Genomic DNA, 18,225 nt, shown 5'->3' with positions numbered 1-18,225 from the left:
AGAATAAAACATTCAGTAGAAAACAAACAAAACAAAAAAAAATAATAACAATATATAATAACTTACCTGAAGGACGCTAGCTGAACATTGGCCAAACAGACAGTGTGACGAGCGTCACACATTTTGTCACGGAAGTCACACTAAGAACCTGTTACGCCCGTCATGCACCTGTAACGAGTGTAACGCCCTTCAGACTAGGTGAACGTTAAGGAGCCGTTGGAGACGAACGTTAAACCCCTTCAACTTTTTATCTTCCCCATTTATTCACATTTACCCATATTCATTCACTTTTCAACCACCTCCTTTCCAACTTCCAAATTCTTTTCCTATAAATACCCACCAAACCTTCCTTCATTCACCACAAACCATTCTCTCCTATCAAATACATTTCTTTTCTTTCCAAATCACTCATTCAAAATTCGTTCATCACAATGGCAGGAAATCAGAATTTCGGAAATATCATCTTCCGATCCGAAGATGAAAATTATCAAAGGGAGCAATTCGAGCGTTTCCAACAGCGAGGCGTCGTTTCCACCAGGTATCCCGATTTAACTTGTTTACAACAATTAGGATTACTCCAAGGTATCGAATGGATGCTCCGCCTAGCCAACTTAACCTTCCTTTGCACTCATAATCAACCCACCTACCCATCCCTAACCTTAGAATTCTTAAGTTCATACGACTACACCACTCCCGCCGGTGAAGACGAATTTTTAACCGGTACCGCAACCTTCCGTATGTTTAACACCGAGTACTCCTTAACCCAAAACCAATTGAGTACCATGCTACAATTCCCCATAGAAGGTCTGGTACACCCCAGAATCCCTCCAAACTCAAACTGGAACACAGTTGACGTTTTCGGCCTTTTCAAGAAAATTTCCGGTATAGATACCTACAACTGGGAAGAGCTCCTTCTTTCCCATATACATAACCCAACTATCCGGTACTTTATCCGCATCTTGCAAAACACAGTTTTTGGAAGACCGAACAACAGCAAGGTCAACTCAAAGGAGCTTTTCTTCCTCCAATGCGTCTTCGAACCGGATACTCAGGTAAACGCCGCCTCCTTTCTATTTCATCATATCCGCACCTTATGTGCTAGAGGCCGGCAACCCTTTATAATTGGTGGATTAATCACCACTATAGCACTTGGCCTAAACCTAGGGGATAAACTCCAAACTTTAGAATCTCTACCTCCCCTATCTATGGATATCAGCTACTGTCGATCCAGCCACCTGATTAAGAATAGAGTAGGCGGAGGATATTATCTTATGGTGAACAACCAGGCAGTCCCAAGCGTTGTTCTACCAAATATCACCCTAACTGTTGTCACAAACCCCGACCGCCACCTCTATGATCTAAACGCTCCCGAAGCCACCGAGCCTTCACAAACAAACCCGCACACGGACGAGTTTGAAGCAATGGAGCAAGGTGATCATCCTCCTACACAACAGTCAGTCCCGCTTAACCCTTCCGGTAATGCAACTGGCTCATCCTCCCAACGTCGTCGACGAAGAAGGCCTGCAACCAACGACGACATCATGGATGCTATTGATGGTATGCAGGCACAGAATGTCGAGATGATGCAAATGATGCGCCAAATGCAACAACAACAGGATGCTAGGAATGCCATAACCGACCAGCGGTTTACTGAGTTGTTCAGCAGGTTCGACAACTTAGACTTACGTCAGAGATCACCAGGTCCAAGAACCAGAGGCGGAAGGCAGCCTTAGTTGTAGTTTCTTTTTCCTTTCCATATTGTATTTCATTTCCTTAAAACATTGGGGACAATGTTTAGTTTAAGTATGGGGGGGGGGGGGGGGGGGGGGGGGGAAACCATGTTCTTTCTATTTTCATTTTTCAAGTATGTACCTTTCCCTCCATTGTTATTTTAATTATATTGTATTATTTAAAAAAAAAAATCTATTATTTTAAGTTAAGTCCCGAGTGTGAACAAATTTCTATTATCTATTCCCTCAAATTTTCATGAGCCACAACAACAAAAATTCAACACCCAATAAGTATAAAGGTTGCTCATCTTATCGATCTTGAGTCGAATCAAGACAAAGACTACTACCGCCAAACACTCTAAACGAACCCAACACGTTAGATCAGGATAAGTACCTATTATACCAATCCCCTGAACTTTTAGTTTTATAGTAACCCCAAGTAGTTTATACGAGAAATCAGCACCATCTTAATAGCAAACTACGTGGAGAGCCGATGAATATAAGTGAATGATTCCCAAAGTAACATAAAAAAAAATTTATATATCAGGAAATGCACTAATTAAGTTAGGTGATCCTTACCAGATCATTTAATCTAAAGGTTGCAGATCATACAAAAACACAATATGAAAGATCCATTTTGAGTTGGTTCAGTAGGTATCTGGTACTGAACTTGGTAGGGCGAACTACGGTTCGATCCCCCGCAATTTGCAATGGGCTGAATAACGAAGTTATCCGACTTATGTACCAGAACTTCTAGCTAAAAGAGGGATCATAATCACTAACCGGTTACTCCACTATGTGCGCGAAAAGATAAAGGGCTTAATGTGATTTCGCTAGAATGAAAACGGGTGAAATAAGAATAAAGGAACCAGGATAGCTATCATAGTGTACTTGAACTGATTTGCATAAGGCAGGGTTATCTAGGTTGTGACGGTGGTTGTTGATGTCAAGATTAAACTCAAGTTGCTTCTAAACTAAATCCACTTGCAACCTATTACGAATTGATGTGTGTTTTGAAATTTTATCTGGCTAAAACCTTTAACGAGTTCTATACCGAATTTTGCTTGAGGACAAGCAAAGATCTAAGTATGGGGGAGTTTGATAACACGAAATTATATCATATTTTTGGACATAATTCAATTAAATTTTATTATTATTTATTTCAGTTCACTTTATTTTATTAGATATTACGCGGTATTTTCTTCCTATTTGTCTCAGGTGGCTTATTTTGAAGCACAAGTAAAAATGGAAGAAAAGGAGGTACAAAAAGGAAAGAAAATGAACCAAATGTCAAAGCCCAGCCCAAAACACAAAAGCGCAGGTGCCGTGCATGTGACGGACGTCACAGAGGGCGTGACGAGCGTCACGCCTTGCACACTCCTGTGACGGACGTCACACATGGTGTGACGAACGTCACACCATTCCCCTACATTTTTGGCGCAAGGAACGCCTCAGAGACGTTGAGGAGACGTTGAGGAGTGTTGGGCCCTATATCCACGCCATGCATTTATCCACGTTGAAGACTTTTTGGCAGCGGAAGCGGTTACTCAAACATATATAAATAGCCACTTGCAAAAACCAAAGGGGGTTCCGAAGCTTTTCCACATTTTTCCTTTGCCGTTTTCGCTTTTGCATATTTTATTTTCCCAGCAGCTTAGGCATTGTTTCTTTATTATTTTTACGAGTTCTACTTTATCTCTTTTGCAATTTCTATTTTCCTTTTTCCTTTTAGCATTTAGTTAATTCTTTTCGTACAATAGTTTCTACACCGGAAACTATTGTACACCTTTTTACCGGATCTAACCTTACGTTAGAATCTAGTTTTATTTCCTTCGTTTTAATTTGTTGTTTAACTGAAGAATCCAAGAACAAATCCTACCGGCTTGTGGTGGAGTGTTCAAGACTATTGTTTACCTCATTCAGGTTCTTTAATTATTATTTAATGCTTTGTTTTATTATTTATTTATATTATCTGCCTGGGATGAGTCTGTTTATGCATGATAAATATTTTAGTTTGTTTAGCATGTCTGGCTAATTTATTTAGGTATCGGTATGTAAAGTAAGCGGAATGAAGGAATAAAAACTAAGTCGGTTAAATTAAGTTTAGAATTAAAATCACTCTTTTTACGGTTTAAATTTACAGGTTTAATAACAAAGGTTTTTACGAAAGTAAAAGACATAAAGAAGTTAAAATCAATAGAGCGAGAGTTTGAGGTTTTAACTGGACAGTGTAAATTAGACATTAATTCTAGATCAGAGCGAGAGCAAGTTTTAGAGTTAATTAAATTCCGATCTTTTCCAAAAAGTATTTTTAAAGATTGAATGTGAGGACGAGAGTTAAGCATTCGAATTTAACTATATAACCTAAGTCAACAGAGCGAGAGTTTGAGATAAGGGTGTTTAAACGGTCGGCGTTTTCTTGAAAAGAGTTTCTATGGACTGTATTGCTTTCAAAAAATGGTTTTTGACTTAATTATAAGTGACAACTACATTAACATAAAATCATGGTTTATTCAATAGAGCGAGAGTTTGAGATAAAACTTTTAATCAATAAAGTCAACTGAAAAGATTTATTTTAAAACCAAGAGACCGACGAAGGATTGATTCCCTAATTACGACGAACTGCATACCGATATCTGCTTTATTAATATTTAATCTAGATCTTAGTTTAGTTTTTAGCTTTCCCCCAAACAATCAAACATTGTTCACCTTAGCTTTACGAAGTAACCTTAGATAACGGTATATCGATTCATAAGTCCCTGTGGGATCGATATCTTTTAAAACTACGCGATAGAACTGTGCACTTGCAGTTTGTACCCATTCTCGACTCACGAAGTCGAGCGATCACCTTCTTCTGCCTTTATAATAATTCCAAGGCATTTAGTATCTCTTTATCTAGATCGATTAGCTCATCCAACATCATGTTCCAATATGATTCTGATGGAATTTCATGATGCCTCTGAATTCTTGTGGATTGTAGATAAATTTCTACTAGTAAAACTGCATCATGACCAAAGGTCATTTGAAAAGGGGTCGAATTAGTGGCTTCCTTGGGAGAGGTCCGACATGCCCACAAAATCCAATCTAAAGTTTTGTGCCAATTTCTAGGTTTCTTCCCCACATGCTTCTTAATCAAGCCAATAATCACCTTATTAGCTACTTCGACTTGACCATTAGCCTGAGCATAATATGGCGTAGACGTTAACAATTTAAAATCCATTTCCTTAGCAAGTTCTTACATATTTAGACCAGTAAATATTGATCCTTGATTTGTGTGACAGTCTCTGGGATTCCAAATCTATAAATGATGTGTTTTTGGATAAATTCGATCACATCGTCTTGGCCCACATTTAGGAAAGGTATAACTTCGATCCATTTTGTAAAATAATCAATGCCAACCAAAATATACCTCTAATTCTTAGATGATAATGGTCGAATTTCCTCAATCAAATCCAAAGCCCAACCTCTAAAAGACCAAGGTTTGACTATAGAGTTCAATTCGCTCGCAGGGACATGTTGCATGCCTGCATGTACCTGACACTCTTGGCATCCTTTGGAGAATTCAATGCAGTCTTTTAGCATGGTGGGCCAATACATCCCTTGGAGAAATAATAACCATTTCATCTTATGGCCAACTTGGTGCGCCCCACATGCCCCACTATGAACAATTCAAAGGGCTAAATATGCCTCTGACTCACTAAGACATTTAAGCAAAACTCTCTCAGGAGTCTTTTTGAACAATTCCATCTCCAAAAGAAAATAACTCAAAGCTCGATACCTAGTTTTTCGATCGACAGACGCCATTGGATTATGTAAATATTCCACTATCCAATCTCCCTCTGTCAGGTTATCTATTACCAATTTCAAAGTTTTCTTTATCAGCGTATCCCAGCTTTGTCTTTTCCAAGTCTGATGGGGCTAATCTGGTCGACACAACTCTTCCTCAGACTTCAATGACTTTTTGCAATTTTTCTTTTGAAATTTTATACCCGAATGCAATTTGAGCCAAGTCATTAGCCACTTGATTTTCCAATCAAGGTATGTGTCGAATACTAGCCATCTCGAATCTTTTTAGCAATCAATTGGTTATTATGAAGTACATAATGAGGTTCTCTTTAACACACTTGTACTCTTTTGTGATCTGTTTTATAACTAACTCTGAGTCACCCATTATTTCAACTTGAGTTGCCCCCAATTACAACAATATCTTAAGTCCGGCTATGAGAGCTTCATATTCAGCCTCATTGTTTGAGCAGAGGCCCTCCACTTTGTACTTGAGTTTTGTTGGAATTTTATTAGGATAAATAATTAGAACTCCTATACTTGTTCCACCTTTGTGACTAGACCCATCGAAGTACAACTTTCAGGGTTTTAATTCGAGATAGTCTAGTGCATTCTCAGCTATAGAGTGGTCGACTATAAAGTCGGCTACCACTTGTCCCTTAACAGCTTTTAATGGCATATACTTAAGGAATATTCAATTAAAACTAGTGCCCATTTTCCAATTCGACTGTGCAAAATTGGTTTAGACAACACATGTTTAATGACATCGAAGTGAGATGAAACATAAACATCAACATGTTTTATATAATGCTTCAACTTCGTACAAGAAAAATACAAGCATAAACACAATTTTTCAACTATGATATACCTAGTTTCTACATCATTTAAGACCCTACTTAGGTAGTAAATGTGAGGACAAATATGCCTAGTCCTTATTTTAATGATTTCAAACCTTTCTAATCGCCCATAACGTGTACTTTGGACAGTATCATCATATCATAAAATGCATTCATCCTCTAACATGGTCAAAATATAAGTTCAACGTGTCCAGGCATATAGGGGCATATCATAGATGTGAATCATGCACTTGATAAATCGTTAATATCCTAGGTTCATAAGAGATTGGTTTAAATTGGTCAAAATACATCTAAAAACTCATTTTTGGAAGTTTAAGACCCGTGAGTCGACTCATGACTCGGAGCATAACTCTCAGGTCTGAACAGGTCGAGTCACAGGTCGACTCAATCCTGGTAAAATTGAATGAGTAGACTCATCCATATGTTACATCGACTCATTGCCTATTTTCATTTGAACCATGCAACCACAGGTCTGAACAGGTCGAGTCATAGGTCGACTCAACCCTAGAAAAACTTTGTTTGAGTCGACTCATCCCCTGTTTGAGTCGACTCATCGCCTGTTTCACTTGGATAATTTTGCCTCGGGTCCATACAAGTCGAGTGGCCTGTATGAACAGGTCGAGTGGCCACTGCTAAGACTTAATTTTCTGCTGTGTAACTTTGTAAAATAATTCTGTTATGTCTATTATTTGGTCAATGCATCATATAAATACTCTAGAGTCCTTCTTCAACATTCAACAAGAAAATTGGAAGATATACACCAAAGTGCTCATCATCTTCATTCTTCATTGCATTTCTTAATAATCACACATAATAATCTTTGTTGAGCATTATGCATTGCTGTTGTGATAATGTCCAAATAAGATTGGATTATCTTAATTTGGGTTGAGGCTTTGTGTAAGTTTTTCTTGAATAAAACCATTGCAGTTTTATCCTCCAAGAATTGAGGGGTTTTTGCACTAACCTTTGCTTCGCAGATTCAGCCGAGTAAAAAGTTTGAAGAACAGCGGGTTCAGTCAAACAAGTAATGGTAACCGGAGGATTGTGAAGAAAGCTTAGGGTTCAAGCGACTTGCGTTCGAAATCAGCTGAGCTGAAGTTTTGGAGAATGTGACGTTCTTGCAATAAGGTAGCGGTAACCAGAGGTTTGTTCGAAGTGCTCGAAGGACTTGGTTCAACTCAAATCAAGGGGAGAGAATAAAACAGGATCTGCAACAACTCTATAGGTTGATTGGTGGTGATCATTTGTTCTCTTGTATTGACTTTGCAACATGCTAATAAAAACATCTCAATTCTAGATTTATAATTGAGGGCAGACGTACCCTAAGCGAGGACGATAGGGGAACTGCCTCAACAAATCCGGTCTTGTTCTCTCTATCTCTTAACTCTTTAAATTCTACATTAATTACATTTTGTATGAAATTAATAGTAAAATCAATATTGCTTGATTGTTGTGCATAGTAAATGTTCGATAAATTGGTGCAATCACTTTAATTGCAACTGAGTAAAATTCTGCACGTTCAATTTGAGTGAAATTGAAACTTGGTGTGGAATGCACACCAAGTGTTCGATAAAATTAATCTCACACAAATCTAGTAATATTTTACTTGATCTCTTATTGTGTTTAAGAATTATTAGAGGTAACGATATCAAGGATTATAGTGGTTAATTGATTGATTTAGATAGTGGTTGATTATCTCTATCTTAGTTATTTCATTCAGTTTCACGCATATCCGATCTTTCCATTAACGAATCGTTTAGACGATTATCATCCAGGGTGCTTCCGCAACTGTTGAAAACATTTTTAAAAAGCGCAAAATTTCAAAACTGATCTATTCAACCCCCCTTCTAGATCGGTACTATTGTCTAACAGGTGGTATCACGAGCGCCGATTCATCTAGTGCTTCACATATAACTTTTTAGAAAATAAGTAACGATCCTAAAGGGGCATACTATAGGGCGCCTATTTTTACCGGTGAAAACTATAGTTATTGGAAAGATTATATGCGTATCTATATAAACTCTATTGATAGGAAAGTATGAAAAGTCATCCAAGATGGTCATATGGAAATAAGCATGACCAATGCGGATGGTTTTGTTATACCTAAACCTGAAGCACAATGGAATGAAGAAGATAATAAAAAGTACAGTTATGATTGGAAAGCCAGAAACATACTCATCACCGCCTTAGGTGTTGATGAGTATTATAGCGTTTCCCATTGTAATAGGGCTAAAGCTACGCGGGACTCATTGCAAATTACTCATGAGGTAACCAATGATGTCAAACTAGCTAGAATCAACACCTTAACTCAAGAATTTAACCTTTTTCATATGGAGGGTGGTAAAACCATTGCTGATATGCAAAAGCGGTTTTCTCATCTAATCAATCGGTTAAATGCTCTCGGTAGAACTACCCCTAATGATGTTGCTACTAATAAAATCTTAAGATGTCTTAACAGGGATTGTCTACCAAAGGTCACCGTGATTAAGGAAGCCAATGATATAAGAACATTGGACATGGAAACATTGTTTGGCAAGCTTCAAGAGCACGAGCAAGAGCTCATGAACCTTGAGAAACATGGGAAGAGTCAAAAGAAGGAAAATTAGGAGAAAGCTAAGGACATCGAAAGGAAGTCTATCACTTTAAAGACTTCAAGATATAAGTCATCCACCAATTATGTGTGTGAAAGTGAATCAAGTGATGACGATAAAGATTCGAATGAAGACATCGGGCTGTTTGTAAAGAGGTATAACCGATACCTTAGAAAGAATGAAGTCCAACATTCGGATAAAAATCTTATCAACTATAGAAGACAATCAAAATTCCCGAATCAAGAGGAAGGTAAGACAACTAAGTCAAAAGGATCATGCTTTAATTGCGGAAAGGTCGATCATTATAAGTCGGACTGTCCCTTGCTGAAGAAAGACAAAGTAAAAGACAAACGTCACAACAAATCTAGCAAAGCTAGAAGAGTATACATTGCATGGGAGAGTGAAAGTGAGCCCTTAAGCGATGATAACTCAAGTGATGAAGAAGAAGATGCCAATATTTGTCTTACAGCTCATCGAAAGAAGAAAAAGAATGTAAGTCATTCTAAATATGATCATGTTGATAAAATGTCTTATTGTGATTTGAAAAATGCCTTTAGTACTCTACACAATGAGGCCAAGGAAGCTTTCAAACGCCTAGCCTAAAATAAGAAAATTTTCTGTTATTTAGAAAAGAAGATTTCTAATTCCGAAAAGGAATTAGAAACTCTCAAGAAATCTATGATAGTGGTTACTAAAGGAAAAACTGAAGATGATAAAGGATTTTGGTTTGGATGGTCTGGATGTGAAACCTATCACATTTGGCAAAGAGAGGTTAGAACTCTTCAAGCCAAATTATACAAGGCTTTTACAACCTAAAGTTACCTTTGCTATTGATCAATCACATTTTAGAAGTAACACAAATAATCCTTATCAAAAATACAGTTATGTGGTAACGGATCAAGTTAGCAAAAGCAACTCTCATCCTAACTTAAATTGTCTATATTGTTGCAAAAAGGGATATACTATTGCTAAATGTCGACTTAGGAGATTTCTAGTCCCTAAAGGCATTTTTCAGTGGTTGTCCAAATGCATCCAAAGTTTCACTCACCCACTAGGACCCAATGAAAATTGCGTACCTCTTTCCCTTGTTTAAATTTGTAGGTGGAATGTCTTGAGGATACGGAGAGAACATGGGTTCTCGATAGTGGATGCTCAAGACACATGACGGGTGACACTTCCTTGTTCTTTGACTTTGTGGCTAAGAAGAAAGGGTTTGTAACCTACGGTGATAATAACAAGGGAGCTATACTCGGAAAAGATAGTGTAGGTAATCCCTCCTCTACTACTATCTCATACGTCCTTTTATTTAAAGGTCTTAAGCACAATCTCATTACTATTAGCCAATTATGTGACAAAGGATATAAAGTATCATTTTCAAAAGATTGTTGCATGATTGAACATAATGATAATAAGAATGATGTGTTTAAGGGTTGGAGGGAAAATAATGTATACATGCTTAACTTAAATGAAGTATCTTAGACTAGTGCTAAATGTCTCATCTCCATGAGTGAAGACTCGTGGCTTTGGCATAGGCGATTAACACATGTCAACTTTGACTTGCTAAATAAAGTTGTCGCAAAAGATCTAGTAGTTGGTCTTCCCAAAATCAAATTTTCAAAAGATAACTTATGTGATGCGTGCCAAATGGGAAAGAAAACAAGGATCTCGTTTAATCTAAAAATATTGTTTCCACAACGAGACCCCTTGAACTTCTCCATATGGACCTATTTGGGCTATATAGAATCAAAAGTCTAGGTGGAAACTACTATGATTTCGTTATATTAGATGACTAATCTAGATTTTGTTGGACTATATTCTTAGCAAGTAAAAGCGACACTTTTTCTACTTTTGAAAAGTTTTCCAAGATGTCTAAAAAAAATTGAACACTAGCATAGTTACTATTCAAAGTGATCACGGAGGTCAATTTAAAAACCACCTCTTTGAGGATTTTTGTGAAACAAACGGAATTGATCATAATTTTTCTGCTCCAAGAACTCCACAATAAAATGGAGTAGTGGAACATAAAAAGAGAATTTTAGAATAGCTTGGAAGGGCTATGATCAATGAAAACAGCCTTCCTAAATATTTTTGGGCCGATGCCATAAATACGGCTTGTTATGTATTGAATAGGATACTCATTCGTCATATTCTAAACAAAACCCCATATGAATTGCTAAAAGGAAGGAAGCCTAATGTTTCACATCTTCATATCTTCAGATGTAAATGCTTTCTATTAAACAATGGTAAAGAAAACCTTGGTAAATCTGACTCAAAAGCCGATGAAGGTATCTTTCTCAGATACTCGCATTCTAGTAAAGAATATAGAGTATACAACAAAAAGTTACTTATTGTTGAAGAATTCGTGCATGTTTCCTTTGATGAATCTTATCCGAAAACTGTCGGAGAAGGTATTATTGTTGATGGTGCAGGTGTTCCTTCGGAAGACATAATAAAAGATCAAGAAGAAAAGTGTGTTGAACCCCATCCGGAAAAAGCTGTGGTGGAGCCGGATCAAATTTCTGAAAAGAAAAAGGAGGATCATTCGATTAATAACAATGATCTTCCTTTGGAATGGAAATCTTCTAAGGATCATCCTATCGATAATATTCTAGGAGATATCTCAAAGGGAGTTACCACACGGTCAAAGATAAGTAACTTTTGTTATCATTTCGCTTTCGTCTCTCAAAATGAGCCTAAAAACTCCAAAGACGCATTACTCGATGAACATTGGTTTTTAGCGATGCAAGAGGAACTTAATCAATTCAAAAGAAATGAGGTGTGAGATTTTGTTCCCCCTCCGCGAGACCATCGAGTAATCGACACTAAATGGGTGTTTAGGAACAAGTTAGACGAAAACAGAGTTATAACTCGCAACAAGGCGCGCCTTGTTGCTCAAGGGTATAACCAAGAGGAAGGCATCGACTATGAGGAAACTTATGCTCCGGTTTCCCGTATCGAGGCTATACGCCTTTTGTTTGCCTATGCTTGTTCTCAAAATTTCAAATTATTTCAAATGGATGATAAGAGCGCTTTCCTAAATGGTCACATTAATGAAGAGGTCTATGTATCTCAACCTCCCGGTTTTGAAAACTATGAGCATCCTAACTATGTTTATAAGCTTAAACGTGCTTTGTACGGTCTCAAACAAGCCCCTAGGGCATGGTATGAACGTCTTAGCAAATTTCTACTAGGACAAGGATTCTCAAGAGGGAAGGTTGATATAACCCTTTTTATTAAGCGTCAAGGAAAACACTCTATTTTAGTTCAAGTTTATGTAGATGATATTATTTTTGGATCTACTAACATAAATTTGGTCAAGGAATTCTCTAAGTTGATATAGGGAGAATTTGAAATGAGCATGGTGGGGGAGCTAAATTACTTCCTAGGACTTCAAATCAAGCAACTTGAAGAAGGAAATTTTGTGAGCCAAATGAAGTACTGTAATGAGCTACTCAAGTGCTTCGATATGGCAAACTCCAAGGTAATCGACACTCCAATGCCTACTGCTGTAAATATGGATCGGGATGAAAATGGTAAGGCTGTAAATATAAAAAGGTATAGAGGTATGATCGGATCTCTCCTCAATCTTACCGTATCTCAACCAGACATTATGTTTAATGTATGTATGTGTGTTAGGTATCAATCATGTCCCAAAGAATCACATTTAAAATCCGTCAAGCGCATACTTAGATACCTCTATGGTACTTCAAAGTATGGACTTTGGTTTTCTAAGGAAAGTGATTGCTCTTTGGTTGGCTACTCCAATTCCGACTTTTCCGATTACAAATCGGATAGGAAAAGCACTAGTGGCACTTTTCATTTTTATTCAAATTCCTTAGTGAATCGGCACAACAAAAAGCAAGTTTCAGTTGCTTTGTCAACAGCCGAGACAAAATACGTTGCTGCGGGTAATTGTTGCACTCAAATTTTGTGGCTCAAACAACAATTACTTGACTTCAATGTTCAACTTGAATGTATTCCCATTTTTTGTAACAATACAAGCGCCATCAATTTAACCAAAAATCCTATACTACATTTGCGCACTAAACATATTGAAATTTGGCATCACTTCCTTAGGGATCATGTTGAGAATGGTGATGTTGTCTTCGAGCATGTTGATAGCAAAAATCAACTTGCCGATATCTTCACAAAACCAGTTGCGGCAAAGCCTTTCTTCCACATCCATAGGGAACTTGGTGTTCTCGATATCTCAGATCGCGTTTAAAACATATATTATGCCTGTCCATTCCTTGATTTATAAGTGCGGCTATGTGAGGGCCTCTCTCCGTCTATCACCATTGGAGGTAATATAGTTCCTATCCATTTGACCTATATTGATCAACTATGTATGTATATACTTGATCTATGTAACTCTTGATGTCATTTGATGGCTTGATCTAAGTTTGATCAACTTCTATGTTTGAATTATACTTGAACTTGCTTAGGTATCATATTTACAATATTTAGTCATTTGTCTTAAAGTTTATGCTAAACAAATGTGGCAATATTAATTAATTATTTCTTTTTAGTCCGTGTAATATATATGTCTATACTTCTTCCATTGACTTCATGTTATATGCATGGTTGTTGATGTCTATATGTTGCAAAGTCATTGACTAAGTGATTATGAATATCTTTATTTCATGCTTGACCGTTTCATTTTCTCTTTTTGATGTTGTCAAAGAGGGAGAAGCAATGGAAACAAACACAATAGCTGATTTAGTAGAAGGATACTAGCAGAATGTTTGAAGGCATGCATAAAATCAAGGGGATGATGTCTATCAAAGTATGCGATTGTGCCACGGTTTGCCATCATAGAAAAGGGGGAGTATGTGAGGGAAAATATGCCCAATCCTTATTTTAATGATGTCAAACCTTTCTAATTGCCCATAATGTGTACTTTGGACAATATCATCATATCATAGAATGCATTAATCCTCTAACATGGTCATAATATAAGTTCAACGTGTCCAAGCATATAAGAGCATATCATAGATGTGAATCATGCACTTGATAAATCGTTAATATCCTAGGTTCATAAGAGATTAGTTTAAATTGTTCAAAATATATCTAAAAACTCATTTTTGGGGGTTTAAGACCTGTGAGTCGACTCATGACTCAGAGCATAACTCTCGGATCTGAACAGGTCGATCACAGGTCGACTCAATCCTGGGAAAACTGAATGAGTCGACTCATCCACATGTTGTGTCGACTCATTGCCTATTTTCATTTGAACCATGCATCCATGGGTATGAATAGGTCGAGTTATAGGTTGACTCAACCCTGGAAAAACTCTGTTTGAGTCGACTCATCGCCCGTTTCACTTGAATAATTTTGCCTCGGGTCCATACAGGTCGAGTGACCTGTATGAACAGGTCGAGTGGCCGCTGCTTAGACTTAATTTTCTTCTGTGTAACTTTGCAAAATAATTCTATTATGTTTGTTATTTGGTCCATGCATCATATAATACTCTAGAGTCTCTTCTTCATCATTCAATAAGAAAAGTGAAAGATATACACCAAAGTGCTCATCGTCTTCATTCTTCATTGCATTTCTCAATAATCACACATAATAATCTTTGTTGAGCATTGTGCATTGCTGTTGTGATAACGTCCAAATAAGATTGGATTATCTTAGTTTGGGTTGAGGCTTTGTGTGGGTTTTTCTTGAATAAAACCATTAGGGTTTTATCCTCTAAGAATTGGGGGGTTTTTGAACTAACCTTTGCTTCGCAGATTTAGCTGAGTGAAAAGTTTAAAGAACGACGAGTTCGGTCAAACAAGTAATGGTAACCGGAGGATTATGAAGAAAGCCTAGGGTTCAAGCGACTTGTGTTCGAAATCAGCCGATCTGAAGTTTTGGAGAACATGACGTTCTTGGAATAAGGTAACGGTAACCAGAGGTTTGTTCGAAGCGTTTGAAGGACTTGGTTCAACTCGAATCAAGGGGAGATAATAGAATAGGATCTGCAACAACTCTAAGGGTTGATTGGTGGTGATCATTTGTTCTTTTGTATTGACTTTGCAACGTGTTAATAAAAACATCTCAATTCTAGATTTAAAATTGAGGGCAAATGTACCCTAAGCGAGGATGATAGGGGAACTACCTTAACAAATCCGGTCTTGTTCTCTCTATCTCTTAACTCTTTAAGTTCTGCATTAATTATGTTTTGTATGAAATTAATAGTAAAATCAATATCGCTTGATTGTTGTGTACAATAACTGTTCGGTAAATTGGTGCAATCACTTTAATTGTAACTGAGTAAAATTCTGCACATTCAATTTAAGTGAAATTGAAACTTGGTGTGGAGTGCACACCAAGTGTTCGAAAAAATTAATCTCACACAAATCTAGTAATGTTTTACTTGATCTCTTATCGTGTTTAAGCATTATTAGAGATAACGATATCAAGGATTATAGTGGTTAATTGATTGATTTAGATAGTGGTTGATTATCTCTATCTTAGTTATTCTATTCGGTTTCACGCATATTCGATCTTTCCATTAACGAAACGTTTAGACGATTATCATCTAGGGTGCTTCCGCAACCATTGAAAACATTTTTAAAAAGGGAAAAATTTCCAAACTGATCTATTCAACCCCCCTTCTAGATTGATACTATCGTCTAATAGTAAATGGCTCTTTCGACGCCATTATCATCCTCTTGAGCCAACATGCTCCCTAAAGTCTTGTCAGATGCAGATATGTATAATCTCATACTCCTATTCCTACAAGATGGTGTTAGAATTGGTGGATGACTCAGGTATTCTTTAATTTTATCGAATGCTTTTTGCTGAGCCTGCCCCCATTCGAATCCTTCCTTGTTGAGTTGAAGCAAAGGCGAAAAGGTGTGCATTTTTCCACTAAGGTTTGAGATGAACCTCCTCAGGAAATTAGTCTTGCCCAGTAGTGACTGCAATCCCTTCTTCGTTGATGGCGCTTCCACCTCCATTATGGCCTTGGTCTTATTTTGGTTTATTTCGATTCCCTTTTTGTGGATCAAAAAGCCTAAGAAGTCCTCTGCCTGCACCCAAAAAGCGCATTTGAGAGGGTTCATTTTTAGACCATATCTTCTCATCCTTTCGAAAGATAGTCGAAGATAGTCTATATGGTTCTTCCCTGAAACAGACTTAACAATAATATCATCTATGTAAATTTGCATAAAAGTCTCTATGAAATCATGGAAGATCGAATTCATTGCTCTTTGGTATGTTGCCCCAACATTCTTCAAACCAAAAGGCATCACCACCCATCCATAGGTGCCTAAGGCTCAAAGACATCGAAATATCATTTTTGGGACATCCTCTTCCGCAATGAATATCTGATTATATCCAGAATATCCATCGAGCATGCTAAGATACTCATAGCCTACGGCATAATCAACTAGTATCTCCGCCACATGCATTGAATATTCATCCTTTGGGGTTGCAGTATTTAAGTCTCTAAAATCTATGCACACCCTCAAAGTACCATTCTTCTTAATGACAGGTACAATATTGGATAACCATTCGACATACCTGGCTGTACGGATGAAGTTACAACGAAGAAGCCTTTCGACCTCCTCTTTGATCTTCGAGAGAATTACAAGTGCAAATTGTAGCACCTCAAATTTGCACCCTACCATTTTGTACATTCATTTCATTTCTAGGTTAGTAACATTTGCATATCATCATAAGCATGCATTTCATCTACATAAGCAAGGTTCAATACAAGAGAGCAGTGACTTGAATTCAGAGCTTTATTCTTACACCTAGTGGAAACTAGGATTTCTCAGTGGATTCGGGGTGGCCCCGATCGAAGCCTAGCGTGGAGATGTTCGGGTATTATGCTTAAATTTGGTGTCAATGGTGGGTTCTGGAGGGATCAAGACCCTGATTTAAAGGCCTTTACTTGGTCATGGTTCCATACCCTAATCAGGTCAAGCTCCTATATTGTGGCCTCCTAATCCTAGTTCGGCTGGTACATCATCATTCAAGATGCTTGATCTCCTTGCTTGGTCAACTTGCATTCAGCAACTGCTTGGTCCTGGTTCATCCGGGTGGAGTTCTTGGTTGTGTTCCTATTTACCATGCTCATGATCATTGATTCTAGTGTTTGGTTTATGAAGGTTGTAGTTCAGCACATCTTGATCCTTTCTAAGTCCTTTGTTTCATGATTATCATTGGAGTGTCACTCATGATTAATTCGGTCAGTGTCATATCCATTTCACTATGGTCCAATACATGTTTAAAATCCATTCATTCATGTAAGATAATTTCAAATTCATTTTAAGAGTCCTCCAGTTCAAATACCAATCCAAGTTCATTTAAATGAAGAAATGTCATTCATTACATGATCATGAAAGGTTCATTACATGGAAAAAATGCAAAGGAAGAGGTGTTGACCAATATTGGACTTTTTGGTCAACAGTTGACTTTTTGGTCAACTTTGACCAAAGTCAACCTAATTCCCCAACTTCCTAAAACCCTATATCCCCAATCCCAATTCTGATTCCGTTCTTAATCTTAATCTGTGACTGTTGTTTTTGGTTTGCCATGTGTCGTGAATGGTCGTAAAACTCAATGTTGGCCATCATGTGGTTTTGTTCAACGAATCACCCTCCATGTGCACATGACCTGCATGAAATCCAAGAAAGTGAATCAAAGTTGGTCATGCTAGAAATCGTGCATCCAATAATGACAGTGTATGGAGTTGAATAAATGAAGTTACAGATTAGAGAGATTTGAGTTACTCTTGCTGCTGTTATTAGTTGGATCTGGATTAAATACTCCTGTTGTGAGGAAGCATCTGATACAGCTAGCCTAAACAAGCGGAAATGTGGATGTTCTTCTTTTGAAGACTAAAGCCCTTCAACGTCTTTACGCAAGGCTTGGCATCCACGGTTATCAAGCAATGTAGAAGTTTGAGGTGCTTTGCCATAATACAGACCCAGATGTCACCGTACCTGCTAACAACATTGAACCACAAGTCAAAATCAGAACAGAACTGCAGTCATGACATAATGGATCAATGTGTAGGCCTGCAACCGGACAGCAGTGGTGTCTCACCTGCAGAATCACATCCAGCTTGTCATATTGTAAAATATTGCGACGCTTAGCTGCAATTCATTCTAACCCATCAGGCCATGAAGAAGTCGGCGTCGTGATCGTGAACAGTATTAGCCTGCAAAAGGGGACCAAGGGTCAGGTCATTGTCATGTTGCCAACCTGCGCAACTTCTGAACAATAAGTCACAACCGACACAAGTCAGAATTAGAGAAGAGGATG

The 18,225-nt window shown here is 37.6% G+C and overlaps 1 long non-coding RNA gene across 1 annotated transcript; it reads right to left on the bottom strand.

Annotated features, from left to right (window-relative positions):
* Positions 1-17,241: 17,241 nt before the first annotated feature.
* Positions 17,242-17,889, bottom strand: LOC127083903 (uncharacterized). The gene is made up of 2 exons (XR_007788579.1): positions 17,691-17,889; positions 17,242-17,574 (listed from the first exon to the last, which is right to left on the bottom strand). It is a non-coding gene; the product is annotated as an uncharacterized LOC127083903 (long non-coding RNA).
* Positions 17,890-18,225: the final 336 nt, after the last annotated feature.

This window comes from Lathyrus oleraceus, chromosome 5, assembly GCF_024323335.1.
Source record: "Lathyrus oleraceus cultivar Zhongwan6 chromosome 5, CAAS_Psat_ZW6_1.0, whole genome shotgun sequence".
NCBI lineage: Eukaryota > Viridiplantae > Streptophyta > Magnoliopsida > Fabales > Fabaceae > Lathyrus > Lathyrus oleraceus.
The sequence above is the reverse complement of the archived record's forward strand: the minus strand, read 5'-3'. Positions and strand labels throughout refer to the sequence as shown.